The 13,075-nt window shown below is 46.4% G+C and overlaps 1 protein-coding gene across 5 annotated transcripts in view; it reads right to left on the bottom strand.

The window, feature by feature from the left end:
- LOC110528497 (vitamin D3 receptor B) overlaps nucleotides 1-13,075 on the bottom strand; it is a 159,521-nt gene that overhangs the window by 82,836 nt on the left and 63,610 nt on the right. Inside the window, exon 1 of one of the 5 annotated variants that reach the window (XM_036984082.1) lies at nucleotides 197-356. The exons of the other annotated variants lie outside the window; for them this stretch is intronic. The gene's annotated coding sequence lies outside the window, so the exon portion shown is untranslated. Of the gene's footprint in view, nucleotides 1-196; nucleotides 357-13,075 lie in introns of those variants that run through there. 5 annotated transcript variants of the gene reach the window in all.

The following is a 13,075-nucleotide window of genomic DNA, read 5'->3' as shown; positions in this document are numbered from 1 at the left end:
TTTCCAGGTGCAAATTGTTTGACGTAACAAGTCTTATTTCTTGCCCAAAATGTTATAGTCAACGCAGAACAGTGTCACAGGCCACCAGTTGCCAAAACCCCACAGGCAAGTCACGTTTGCTAGAAACCTTTTCATCAACAGTGTGAGAGTTGTCTTTCTCCTGATTAAATTAAAAAGACTACAGGTGATTCAATACCTTCAGAATGCAGTAATTGACTTGTTAGGCCGAGGTGACTCAAAACTCAGATCCACATTTTGTAAACATGTTTCTGAAGGCCTAACCCTCAATACCATGGACCTCCACTCACATGAAGCAAACATTCAAAGGCCAAATCTTCGTCCTAAAAAATAAAGACAAAAAACAAGGTAAGAAGGTAAGAGGCCACTTTATGTAGGCTTTGTTGACATTTTGTCAGTAAAACGGCCTGTATCTATACTGCCATTATCATGGAGTCTTCGGTTGACACAGTGGAGAGGTGAACTCCAGTGTCTTCGTCTGCCTGGGGGCTTAGAAAATTACCCAACGGATTACACGACAAAGAGTTACATTTGATTACATAGTGCACAGAGTATCTACTTCACTTAGGCATGTCACTGAAAGAGTAGCATCACAACCACGAGAGTAGCATCTCCACCTCAAGAGCAGCATCTCCACCTCAAGAGCAGCATCTCCACCTCAAGAGCAGCATCTCCACCTCAAGAGTAGCATCTCCACCTCAAGAGCAGCATCTCCACCTCAAGAGCAGCATCTCCACCTCAAGAGCAGCATCTCCACCGCAGCAAGAGTAGCATCTCCACCGCAGCAAGAGTAGCATCTCCACCGCAGCAAGAGTAGCATCTCCACCGCAGCAAGAGTAGCATCTCCACCGCAGCAAGAGTAGCATCTCCACCGCAGCAAGAGTAGCATCTCCACCGCAGCAAGAGTAGCATCTCCAACGCAGCAAGAGTAGCATCTCCACCTCAAGAGCAGCATCTCCACCTCAAGAGCAGCATCTCCACCTCAAGAGTAGCATCTCCACCTCAAGAGCAGCATCTCCACCTCAAGAGCAGCATCTCCACCTCAAGAGCAGCATCTCCACCTCAAGAGCAGCATCTCCACCTCAAGAGCAGCATCTCCACCTCAAGAGCAGCATCTCCACCTCAAGAGCAGCATCTCCACCGCAGCAAGAGTAGCATCTCCACCGCAGCAAGAGTAGCATCTCCGCCGCAGCAAGAGTAGCATCTCCGCCGCAGCAAGACTAGCATCTCCGCCGCAGCAAGAGTAGCATCTCCGCCGCAGCAAGAGTAGCATCTCCACCGCAGCAAGACTAGCATCTCCACCGCAGCAAGAGTAGCATCTCCACCGCAGCAAGAGTAGCATCTCCACCGCAGCAAGAGTAGCATCTCCACCGCAGCAAGAGTAGCATCTCCACCGCAGCAAGAGTAGAATCTCCACCGCAGCAAGAGTAGCATCTCCACCGCAGGAAGAGTAGCATCTCCACCGCAGCAAGAGTAGCATCTCTACCGCAGCAAGAGTAGCATCTCCACCGCAGCAAGAGTAGCATCTCCACCGCAGCAAGAGTAGCATCTCCACCGCAGCAAGAGTAGCATCTCCACCGCAGCAAGAGTAGCATCTCCACCGCAGCAAGAGTAGCATCTCCACCGCAGCAAGAGTAGCATCTCCACCGCAGCAAGAGTAGCATCTCCACCTCAAGTGCAGCATCTCCACCTCAAGAGCAGCATCTCCACCTCAAGAGCAGCATCTCCACCTCAAGAGCAGCATCTCCACCTCAAGAGCAGCATCTCCACCTCAAGAGCAGCATCTCCACCGCAGCAAGAGTAGCATCTCCACCGCAGCAAGAGTAGCATCTCCACCGCAGCAAGAGTAGCATCTCCATCGCAGCAAGAGTAGCATCTCCACCGCAGCAAGAGTAGCATCTCCACCGCAGCAAGAGTAGCATCTCCACCGCAGCAAGAGTAGCATCTCCACCGCAGCAAGAGTAGCATCTCCACCGCAGCAAGAGTAGCATCTCCACCGCAGCAAGAGTAGCATCTCCACCGCAGCAAGAGTAGCATCTCCACCGCAGCAAGAGTAGAATCTCCACCGCAGCAAGAGTAGCATCTCCACCGCAGGAAGAGTAGCATCTCCACCGCAGCAAGAGTAGCATCTCCACCGCAGCAAGAGTAGCATCTCCACCGCAGCAAGAGTAGCATCTCCACCGCAGCAAGAGTAGCATCTCCACCGCAGCAAGAGTAGCATCTCCACCGCAGCAAGAGTAGCATCTCCACCGCAGCAAGAGTAGCATCTCCACCGCAGCAAGAGTAGCATCTCCACCGCAGCAAGAGTAGCATCTCCACCTCAAGTGCAGCATCTCCACCTCAAGAGCAGCATCTCCACCTCAAGAGCAGCATCTCCACCTCAAGAGCAGCATCTCCACCTCAAGAGCAGCATCTCCACCTCAAGAGCAGCATCTCCACCTCAAGAGCAGCATCTCCACCGCAGCAAGAGTAGCATCTCCACCGCAGCAAGAGTAGCATCTCCACCGCAGCAAGAGTAGCATCTCCATCGCAGCAAGAGTAGCATCTCCACCGCAGCAAGAGTAGCATCTCCACCGCAGCAAGAGTAGCATCTCCACCGCAGCAAGAGTAGCATCTCCACCGCAGCAAGAGTAGCATCTCCACCGCAGCAAGAGTAGCATCTCCACCGCAGCAAGAGTAGCATCTCCACCGCAGCAAGAGTAGCATCTCCACCGCAGCAAGAGTAGAATCTCCACCGCAGCAAGAGTAGCATCTCCACCGCAGGAAGAGTAGCATCTCCACCGCAGCAAGAGTAGCATCTCCGCCGCAGCAAGAGTAGCATCTCCGCCGCAGCAAGACTAGCATCTCCGCCGCAGCAAGAGTAGCATCTCCACCGCAGCAAGAGTAGCATCTCCACCGCAGCAAGACTAGCATCTCCACCGCAGCAAGAGTAGCATCTCCACCGCAGCAAGAGTAGCATCTCCACCGCAGCAAGAGTAGCATCTCCACCGCAGCAAGAGTAGCATCTCCACCGCAGCAAGAGTAGCATCTCCACCGCAGCAAGAGTAGAATCTCCACCGCAGCAAGAGTAGCATCTCCACCGCAGGAAGAGTAGCATCTCCACCGCAGCAAGAGTAGCATCTCTACCGCAGCAAGAGTAGCATCTCCACCGCAGCAAGAGTAGCATCTCCACCGCAGCAAGAGTAGCATCTCCACCGCAGCAAGAGTAGCATCTCCACCGCAGCAAGAGTAGCATCTCCACCGCAGCAAGAGTAGCATCTCCACCGCAGCAAGAGTAGCATCTCCACCGCAGCAAGAGTAGCATCTCCACCTCAAGTGCAGCATCTCCACCTCAAGAGCAGCATCTCCACCTCAAGAGCAGCATCTCCACCTCAAGAGCAGCATCTCCACCTCAAGAGCAGCATCTCCACCTCAAGAGCAGCATCTCCACCTCAAGAGCAGCATCTCCACCTCAAGAGCAGCATCTCCACCTCAAGAGCAGCATCTCCACCGCAGCAAGAGTAGCATCTCCACCGCAGCAAGAGTAGCATCTCCACCGCAGCAAGAGTAGCATCTCCATCGCAGCAAGAGTAGCATCTCCACCGCAGCAAGAGTAGCATCTCCACCGCAGCAAGAGTAGCATCTCCACCGCAGCAAGAGTAGCATCTCCACCGCAGCAAGAGTAGCATCTCCACCGCAGCAAGAGTAGCATCTCCACCGCAGCAAGAGTAGCATCTCCACCGCAGCAAGAGTAGAATCTCCACCGCAGCAAGAGTAGCATCTCCACCGCAGGAAGAGTAGCATCTCCACCGCAGCAAGAGTAGCATCTCCACCGCAGCAAGAGTAGCATCTCTACCGCAGCAAGAGTAGCATCTCCACCGCAGCAAGAGTAGCATCTCTACCGCAGCAAGAGTAGCATCTCTACCGCAGCAAGAGTAGCATCTCCACCAAAGCAAGAGTAGCATCTCCACCAAAGCAAGAGTAGGATCTCCACCGCAAGAGTAGCATCCCCCACCGCAAGAGTAGCATCACCCACCTCAAGAGTAGCATCTCCACCGCAAGAGTAGAATCCTCCACCGCAAGAGTAGCATCTCCACCGCAAGAGTAGAATCCCTACCGCAAGAGTAGCATCTCCACCTCAAGAGTAGCATCTCCACCGCAGCAAGAGTAGCATCTCTACCGCAGCAAGAGTAGCATCTCCACCGCAGCAAGAGCAGCATCTCCACCGCAGCAAGAGTAGCATCTCCACCGCAGCAAGAGTAGCATCTCCACCGCAGCAAGAGTAGCATCTCCACCGCAGCAAGAGTAGCATCTCCACCGCAGCAAGAGTAGCATCTCCACCGCAGCAAGAGTAGCATCTCCACCGCAGCAAGAGTAGCATCTCCACCGCAGCAAGAGTAGCATCTCCACCGCAGCAAGAGTAGCATCTCCACCGCAGCAAGAGTAGAATCTCCACCGCAGGAAGAGTAGCATCTCCACCGCAGCAAGAGTAGCATCTCCACCGCAGCAAGAGTAGCATCTCCACCACAGCAAGAGTAGCATCTCTACCGCAGCAAGAGTAGCATCTCCACCGCAGCAAGAGTAGCATCTCCACCGCAGCAAGAGTAGCATCTCTACCGCAGCAAGAGTAGCATCTCCACCGCAGGAAGAGTAGCATCTCCACCGCAGCAAGAGTAGCATCTCCACCGCAGCAAGAGTAGCATCTCTACCGCAGCAAGAGTAGCATCTCCACCGTAGCAAGAGTAGCATCTCCACCAAAGCAAGAGTAGGATGTCCACCGCAAGAGTAGCATCCCCCACCGCAAGAGTAGCATCCCCCACCTCAAGAGTAGCATCCCCCACCTCAAGAGTAGAATCCTCCACCGCATGAGTAGCATCTCCACCGCAAGAGTAGAATCCCTACTGCAAGAGTAGCATCTCCACCTCAAGAGTAGAATCTCCACCGCAAGAGTAGAATCCCTACCGCAAGAGTAGCATCTCCACCTCAAGAGTAGCATCTCCACCTCAAGAGTAGCATCTCCACCTCAAGAGTAGCATCTCCACCTCAAGAGTAGCATCTCCACCTCAAGAGTAGCATCTCCACCTCAAGAGTAGCATCTCCACCTCAAGAATAGCATCTCCACCTCAAGAGTAGCATCTCCACTGCAAGAGTAGCATCTCCACTGCAAGAGTAGCATCTCCACTGCAAGAGTAGCATCTTCACCGCAGGGGTAGAATCCCCAATGCAGGGGTAGAATCCCCAATGCAGGGGTAGCATCCTCAACGCAAGGGTAGCATCCCCACCGCAAGGGTAGCGTTTCCTCCACCACCTCCTCAGAGTGAAAATAAAGCCGAGGCAGAGATGGAGGGACGGAGGAAGGAGGGATAGAGGGGACACAAAGAAGGGTGACAATCTCAATACTGTACTGATGTGAATATAAACACACTTACAAATCATGAGCAATGAGGTAAGGAGGCAAGCTGAATAATGTAAGCTGTTTTGACAGAGCTCTCCATCACCACTTGCAGCAAAGTGAATACGCCAGAGGTGTCTGAAAGACTGGGTGATAAACTCCTCCAGAACACATATGGGGCTATATGTATCAAACATGACAGAGTAGGATCACTTTTGCCTTTTAGATCACAATCAATAAGATTACATGGATGCTCTATAGATTCAAATGTAAAACGTGACAATATGTGTTTGCTAAAAATATTTGAGAAACATCCATTGAAGCTTAGATTTATTAGGATCCCCATTAGCCAACGACAATGGCAACAGCTAGTCTCACTGGGGACTTAGATTTATTAGGATCCCCATTAGCCAACGACAATGGCAACAGCTAGTCTCACTGGGGACTTAGATTTATTAGGATCCCCATTAGCCAACGACAATGGCAACAGCTAGTCTCACTGGGGACTTAGATTTATTAGGATCCCCATTAGCCAACGACAATGGCAACAGCTAGTCTCACTGGGGACTTAGATTTATTAGGATCCCCATTAGCCAACGACAATGGCGACAGCTAGTCTCACTGGGGACTTAGATTTATTAGGATCCCCATTAGCCAACGACAATGGCAACAGCTAGTCTCACTGGGGACTTAGATTTATTAGGATCCCCATTAGCCAACGACAATGGCAACAGCTAGTCTCACTGGGGACTGTGAATAGACCTCTGGTGGTATGTTTGGTGGCGTAAGTGTTAGACTTGGGCGCTATCCCATATATACTGTATACCGGGGAATTTGGAAAAAGCCACAGGATAGAGTTTTTCAATACCATCAATACCGGTGAAAGTATTTATTTAAAGTTTTTAAATACATTTTAATATTTGTAGCAACTCTTTAAGTAAATACCTGGAGTCAACTTGTGCAATGTGTTAGAAGATGAAGCAGATTGCGATCTTCATTTGACCTGTCTCATTATTTTACATTATGAAGCTTACCGTAGTTCCCCAGAACCGTTTAGTCCAAAATCACATTCGGTAGCTCCTACCTATATACAGTTGAAGTCGGAAGTTTACATACACACATAGATATTATATAGAGTATGGGGAACATAATCACTATAATGAAATATGTGGACCAATAGGCAATAAGACACTCAAACCACAGCCTCAGCATGTCATAGCAAACGTAACATACACATAGGCTATGCTAATACATTGTACTCCTCAGGTATATACAGTGGGGCAAAAAAGTATTTAGTCAGCCACCAATTGTGCATGTTCTGCCACTTAAAAATATGAGAATGAGAATATGAGAATTTTCATCATAGCTACACTTCAACTATGACAGACAAAATTAGAAAAAAAAATAAAGAAAATCACATTGTAGGATTTTTAATGAATTTATTTGCAAATTATGGTGGAAAATAAGTATTTGGTCAATAACAAAAGTTTATCTCAATACTTTGTTATATACCCTTTGTTGGCAATGACAGAGGTCAAACGTTTTCTGTAAGTCTTCACAAGGTTTTCACATGCTGTTGCTGGTATTTTGGCCCATTCCTCCATGCAGATCTCCTCTAGAGCAGTGATGTTTTGGGGCTGTTGCTGGGCAACAGGGACTTTCAACTCCCTCCAAAGATTTTCTATGGGGTTGAGATCTGTAGACTGGCTAGGCCACTCTAGGACCTTGAAATGCTTCTTACGAAGCCACTCCTTCGTTGCCCTGGCGGTGTGTTTGGGATCATTGTCATGCTGAAAGACCCAGCCACGTTTCATCTTCAATGCCCTTGCTGATGGAAGGAGGTTTTCACTCAAAATCTCACGATACATGGCCCCATTCATTCTTTCCTTTACACGGATCAGTCGTCCTGGTCCCTTTGCAGAAAAACAGCCCCAAAGCATGATGTTTCCACCACCATGCTTCACAGTAGGTATGGTGTTCTTTAGATGCAACTCAGCATTCTTTGTCCTCCAAACACGACGAGTTGAGTTTTTACCAAAAAGTTATATTTTGGTTTCATCTGACCATATGACATTCTCCCAATCTTCTTCTGGATCATCCAAATGCTCTCTAGCAAACTTCAGTCGGGCCTGGACATGTACTGGCTTAAGCAGGGGGACACGTCTGGCACTGCAGGATTTGAGTCCCTGGCGGCATAGTGTGTTACTGATGGTAGGCTTTGTTACTTTGGTCCCAGCTCTCTGCAGGTCATTCACTAGGTCCCCCCGTGTGGTTCTGGGATTTTTGCTCACCGTTCTTGTGATAATTTTGACCCCACGGGATGAGATCTTGCGTGGAGCCCCAGATCGAGGGAGATTATCAGTGGTCTTGTATGTCTTCCATTTCCTAATAATTCCTCCGAACAGTTGATTTCTTCAAACCAAGCTGCTTACCTATTTCAGATTAAGTCTTCCCAGCCTGGTGCAGGTCTACACTTTTGTTTCTGGTGTCCTTTGACAGCTCTTTGGTCTTGGCCATAGTGGAGTTTGGAGTGCGACTGTTTGAGGTTGTGGACAGGTGTCTTTTATACTGATAACAAGTTCAAACAGGTGCCATTAATACAGGTAACGAGTGGAGGACAGAGGAGCCTCTTAAAGAAGAAGTTGCAGGTCTGTGAGAGCCAGAAATCTTGCTTGTTTGTAGGTGACCAAAAACTTATTTTCCACCATAATTTGCAAATAAATTCAGTAAAAATCCTACAATGTGATTTTCTAGATTTTTCTCTCTCATTTTGTCTGTCATAGTTGAAGTGTACCTATGATGAAAATTACAGGCCTCTCTCATCTTTTTAAGTGGGAGATATTGCACAATTGGTGGCTGACTAAATACTTTTTTGCCCCACTGTATATAGAGTTGAAGTCAGAAGTTTACATACACTTAGGTTGGAGTCATTAAAACTCCACAAATTTCTTGTTAACTAACTATAGTTTTGGCAAGTCGGTTAGGACATCGACTTTGACACAAGTAACTTTTCCAACAACAAAGACAGATTATTTTACTTATCATTCACTGTATCACAATTTCAGTGGGTCAGAAGTTTACATACACTAAGTTGACTGTGCCTTTAAACAGCTTGGAAAATGCCAGAAAATGATGTCATGGCTTTAGAAGCTTCTGATAGGCTAATTGACATCATTTCAGTGAATTGGAGGTGTACCCGTGGATGTATTTCCAGGCCTACCTTCAAATTCAGTGCCTCTTTGCTTGACATCATGGGAAAATAAAAATAAATTAGCCAGTTGACCTCCACAAGTCTGGTTCATCCTTGGGAGCAAATTCCAAGCGCCTGAAGGTACCACGTTCATCTGTACAAACAATAGTACGCAAGTATAAACACCATGGGACCACGCAGCCATCACACCGCTCAGGAAGGAGACGCGTTCTGAATCCTAGAGATTAACGTACTATGGTGCGAAAAGTGTAAATCAATCCCAGAACAACAGCAAAGGACCTTGTGAAGATGCTGGAGGATACAGGTACAAAAGTATCTATATCCACAGTAAAACGAGTCCTATATCGACATAACCTGAAAGGCTGCTCAGCAAGGAAGAAGCCACTGCTCCAAAACCGCCATAAAAAAGCCAGACCATCAACTTGTTCAACAGCCAAACCATGTATTACTAGATTCAGCTGAAGTGTAGAACTTCTGGAAGGATTTGTACCAAATACAATGACCTTAGATTTAAAAAGATGATCCAGCCTACGTTTACAGAATTTGACCACTAAGCCAGTGGAACTGCATAATTAGTGTTACTGCATAAAAACATCCTCAGATGAAAAGGGAATCACGCTGATAAATACAGACTGGGTGTGGGCTGTATGAGGGAAAGATGCATCCTCAGATGAAAAGGGAATCACACTGATAAATACAGACTGGGTGTGGGCTGTATGAGGGAAAGATGCATCCTCAGAAAAATGAACACATATTTGTGGGAATATGGCTAAAAGATGGCCTGAGCTAGCCTTTGCTATGCAAACCTTGGCAAAGAAAGACCCAATGTCGATGAGTAACCACTTTACAGAACCACAACTATGAGGCAGATTGTTTTTACAACGATGAACGGCAGAAGAGCTAGAAGCTTGACTCAACACCGTAATGCAGAATGCAGCTCTACTCAACGCTATAACACCGATTGGAAGAGCCAGTCAATATCACGGCCCAGATAGTGAGCAATACTCAATACCATGACACAGCATGAAACTTCTAATACCGTGAGACTTCTACTCCCATGACACAGCACGAGACTTCTACTACCATGACACAGCATGAGACTTCTAATACCATGAGACTTCTACTACCATGACACAGCATGAGACTTCTACTACCAGGAGACTTCTACTACCATGACACAGCATGAGACTTCTAATACCATGAGACTTCTACTACCATGACACAGCATGAGACTTCTAATACCATGAGACTTCTACTACCATGACACAGCATGAGACTTCTAATACCATGAGACTTCTACCACCATGACACAGCATGAGACTTCTACTACCATGACACAGCACGAGACTTCTACTACCATGACACAGCACGAGACTTCTACTACCATGACACAGCACGAGACTTCTACTACCATGACACAGCACGAGACTTCTACTACCATGACACAGCACGAGACTTCTACTACCATGACACAGCACGAGACTTCTACTACCATGACACAGCATGAGATTTCTACTACCATGACACAGCACGAGACTTCTACTCATCAACACCACCAGGGCCAGAAACTATCTTTGGCCAGAAACTACCAGCCACTCAGATTATTTACTAAACAAAATAGTTTTTTTTCCATAATTACAACAAAAACAGATGAGCACGCTTAGAAATGCTTCTAAAAACAAGAAATGTATTACTAGTAAGAAGTAATGTGATATATTACTCAATTTAATGTAATATTCTGTGACCTTTGTCTTTTAACCAAAATATCACAGATGAGAAAAACAAATTCAGCTGCACCTTTAAGGGGTAATGAGGCCGCTCTAATCCTCATTTGTGCCTGTGACAATCTCACTAGTAGAGGCCAATGATGTATCTTTGCTAGCAGTGGAAGCAAAGTCAAACTTTGAAAATCAACAAACGTGTCAACAAAGCCAAGAAACACGAAGACAAAGTTTTACTTTAGAAGACTTTGGAGTAAATTTGACCAACTTTCATATCTGTGCGCATTTCTTCTAAAAACAAATCTTTCAGCACTCCACTCACAGTGCACAGCTCCCCAGACAGGTGGTGTTGCTGCGCAAGGTTGTGTTACGGTGGTGACAGGACTGGGCCTTATGGTGGAAAAGTCATAGTTATATCTTCTATTTTCCCCAGATTATTTTACCGTACAGATATTGTGTTGCTCGCCCCCCACCCCAGCTCAACTCCCACGTAACCCTCACCTTCCACAAGTGCAGAGGTAAAAGTACACACAAAGGGTTAATGGTCACAGAGAACGACACCAAGCCACCGGGGGGCCATTTTAGGGCAGGTGACTAATTGGCATATAGTGGGACCAAAGCCTATCAATCATACATTAAACATGAATATGTTTAAAGAGCACTAGGTCTTTATGGTAACTTTATAATATGGCTTTTCTGTGGCCAAATATAGATAAGGACAGTATTTAGCCTACAATATGATAATTTCCATGGATGTTACGAAATAACAAAAATCAAACCATATCATGGAAAAGTACACAGTAATATAGTCAAGTGTAGCCCAGTGTTTAGACCTATAACAAAATAGTTTAAAGACTTTCTAGTTCCGAAAATGATTTTACCGATGCATTATGTGTAGTCCACATGAAGGCTCTGTTTAACATACATTTAACCTCCAAAACAGGACATTCCCAATGCAAACAGGATTACAGAATGAAAATACAGTGTCACCTTTCCAGGTCAGAAGTTCCTTAATAATACTGATTTCATGGGGAAATGGCTTCTTTTAGTGACAATAAACAGTTGACATCAGAGACTGTCTCACGTACAGCGCAAAGCGGGAGGTCATCCGGAGTCCTGCTGAGTTTTTGAATGGTTCGCCATTTGAACATATCCTATATACTTAGAATACCACAACCCAACTAACATTAGGTTAGCAACACGTAGGCAACAACCACACATACACACAGCACAAACGTAGGTCTAACTTTCTGACTGACCCCCAAATCAGTGAACACCTATTATGAAAATATTATTAATTACTTCCTAAATATCATTCTACTCAGAGAAAGTCGATCAATTGCGATTCCATTTGTCTTTGACAATCTATTACACTAAACTCACAATAGCAAACAGAGGAGCTCTAAATAATGAATGAGTGCACAATTAGAGCGAATCCACTGCCATTCGAGTGGACACACAGAACACAGTGAATAATAGTAAGAAAATCCGGTGCCCCCATCGTAACTTTCCCAGTATAGATGAATTAATATGCATATGATGTATGGTCTGGCCAGAGCAGTATCAATCAAAGTTCCTAATATAAACGGACTATACCAAACATTAGGAACACCTTCCTACTAGGTAAACCCCCTTTTGCCCTCAGGACCGGCTCAATTTGTTGAGGAATGGACTCTACAAGGAGTCGAAAACTTTCCACAGGGATGCTGGCCCACGTTGACTCCAATGCAGTGTTGTGTCAAGTTGGCTGGATTTCCTTTTGGTGGTGGACCATTCTTGATCGACACGGGAGACTGTTGAGTGTGGAAAAACCCAGCAGCGTTACAGTGCTTGACACAAACCAGTGAGCCTGGCACCTACACTGAACAAAAATATAAATGGAACATGCAACAACCTCAAAGATTTTACTGAGTTACAGTAATCAGTCAACTGAAATAAATTCATTAGGCCCTAATCTATGGATTTCCCATGAATGGGAATACAGATATGCATCTGTTGTTCACAGATATCTTAAAAGGTAGGGGTGTGGATCAGAAGATCAGTCTGTATCTGGTGTGACCACCGTTTGCCTCATGCAGCACGACATATCTCCTTGCTGTCCACAGTCCACCTGGCCGTGCTGCTGCTCCAGTTTCAAATGTTCTGCCTGCGGCTATGGAATCCTGACCTGTTCACCGGACGTGCTACCTGTCCCAGACCTATTATTTGACCATGCTGGTCATTTATGAACATTTGAACATCTTGGCCATGTTCTGTTATAATCTCCACCCGGCACAACCAGAAGAGGACTGGCCACCCCTCATAGCCTGGTTCCTCTCTAGGTTTCTTCCTAGATTCTGGCCTTTCTAGGGAGTTTTTCCTAGCCACCGTGCTTCTACACCTGCATTCTTGCTGTTTGGGGTTTTAGGCTGGGTTTCTATACAGCACTTTGAGATATCAGCTGATGTACGACAGGCTATATAAATACATGTGATTTGATTTTGATCCTTCAGTGTTGTGTGACAAAATTGCACATTTTAAAGTAGGATATTTTAGAATATACCGGTATTGATGCACGGACCGGTTTGGGTTTTTACTTTACCTTCTATACCGGTATTTGAATGTTTGGTTTGTTAAATGTGATATGTTGTGTGTAACGTACATTTTTATAGTTTACTACTTGAGTCATCTCTCTCCGCTCTCTCTCCATGCCGCTTTCCACACAGACCTAGCTCTGCCTCCTCTGACTCAAAGAGCGCATTTATTGCTGCTCAA

This window comes from Oncorhynchus mykiss, chromosome 7 (genome assembly GCF_013265735.2).
Source record: "Oncorhynchus mykiss isolate Arlee chromosome 7, USDA_OmykA_1.1, whole genome shotgun sequence".
In the NCBI taxonomy this organism is placed as follows: domain Eukaryota; kingdom Metazoa; phylum Chordata; class Actinopteri; order Salmoniformes; family Salmonidae; genus Oncorhynchus; species Oncorhynchus mykiss.
Note: the sequence above shows the minus strand (reverse complement) of the source record. Positions and strands in the feature narration are given on the sequence as shown.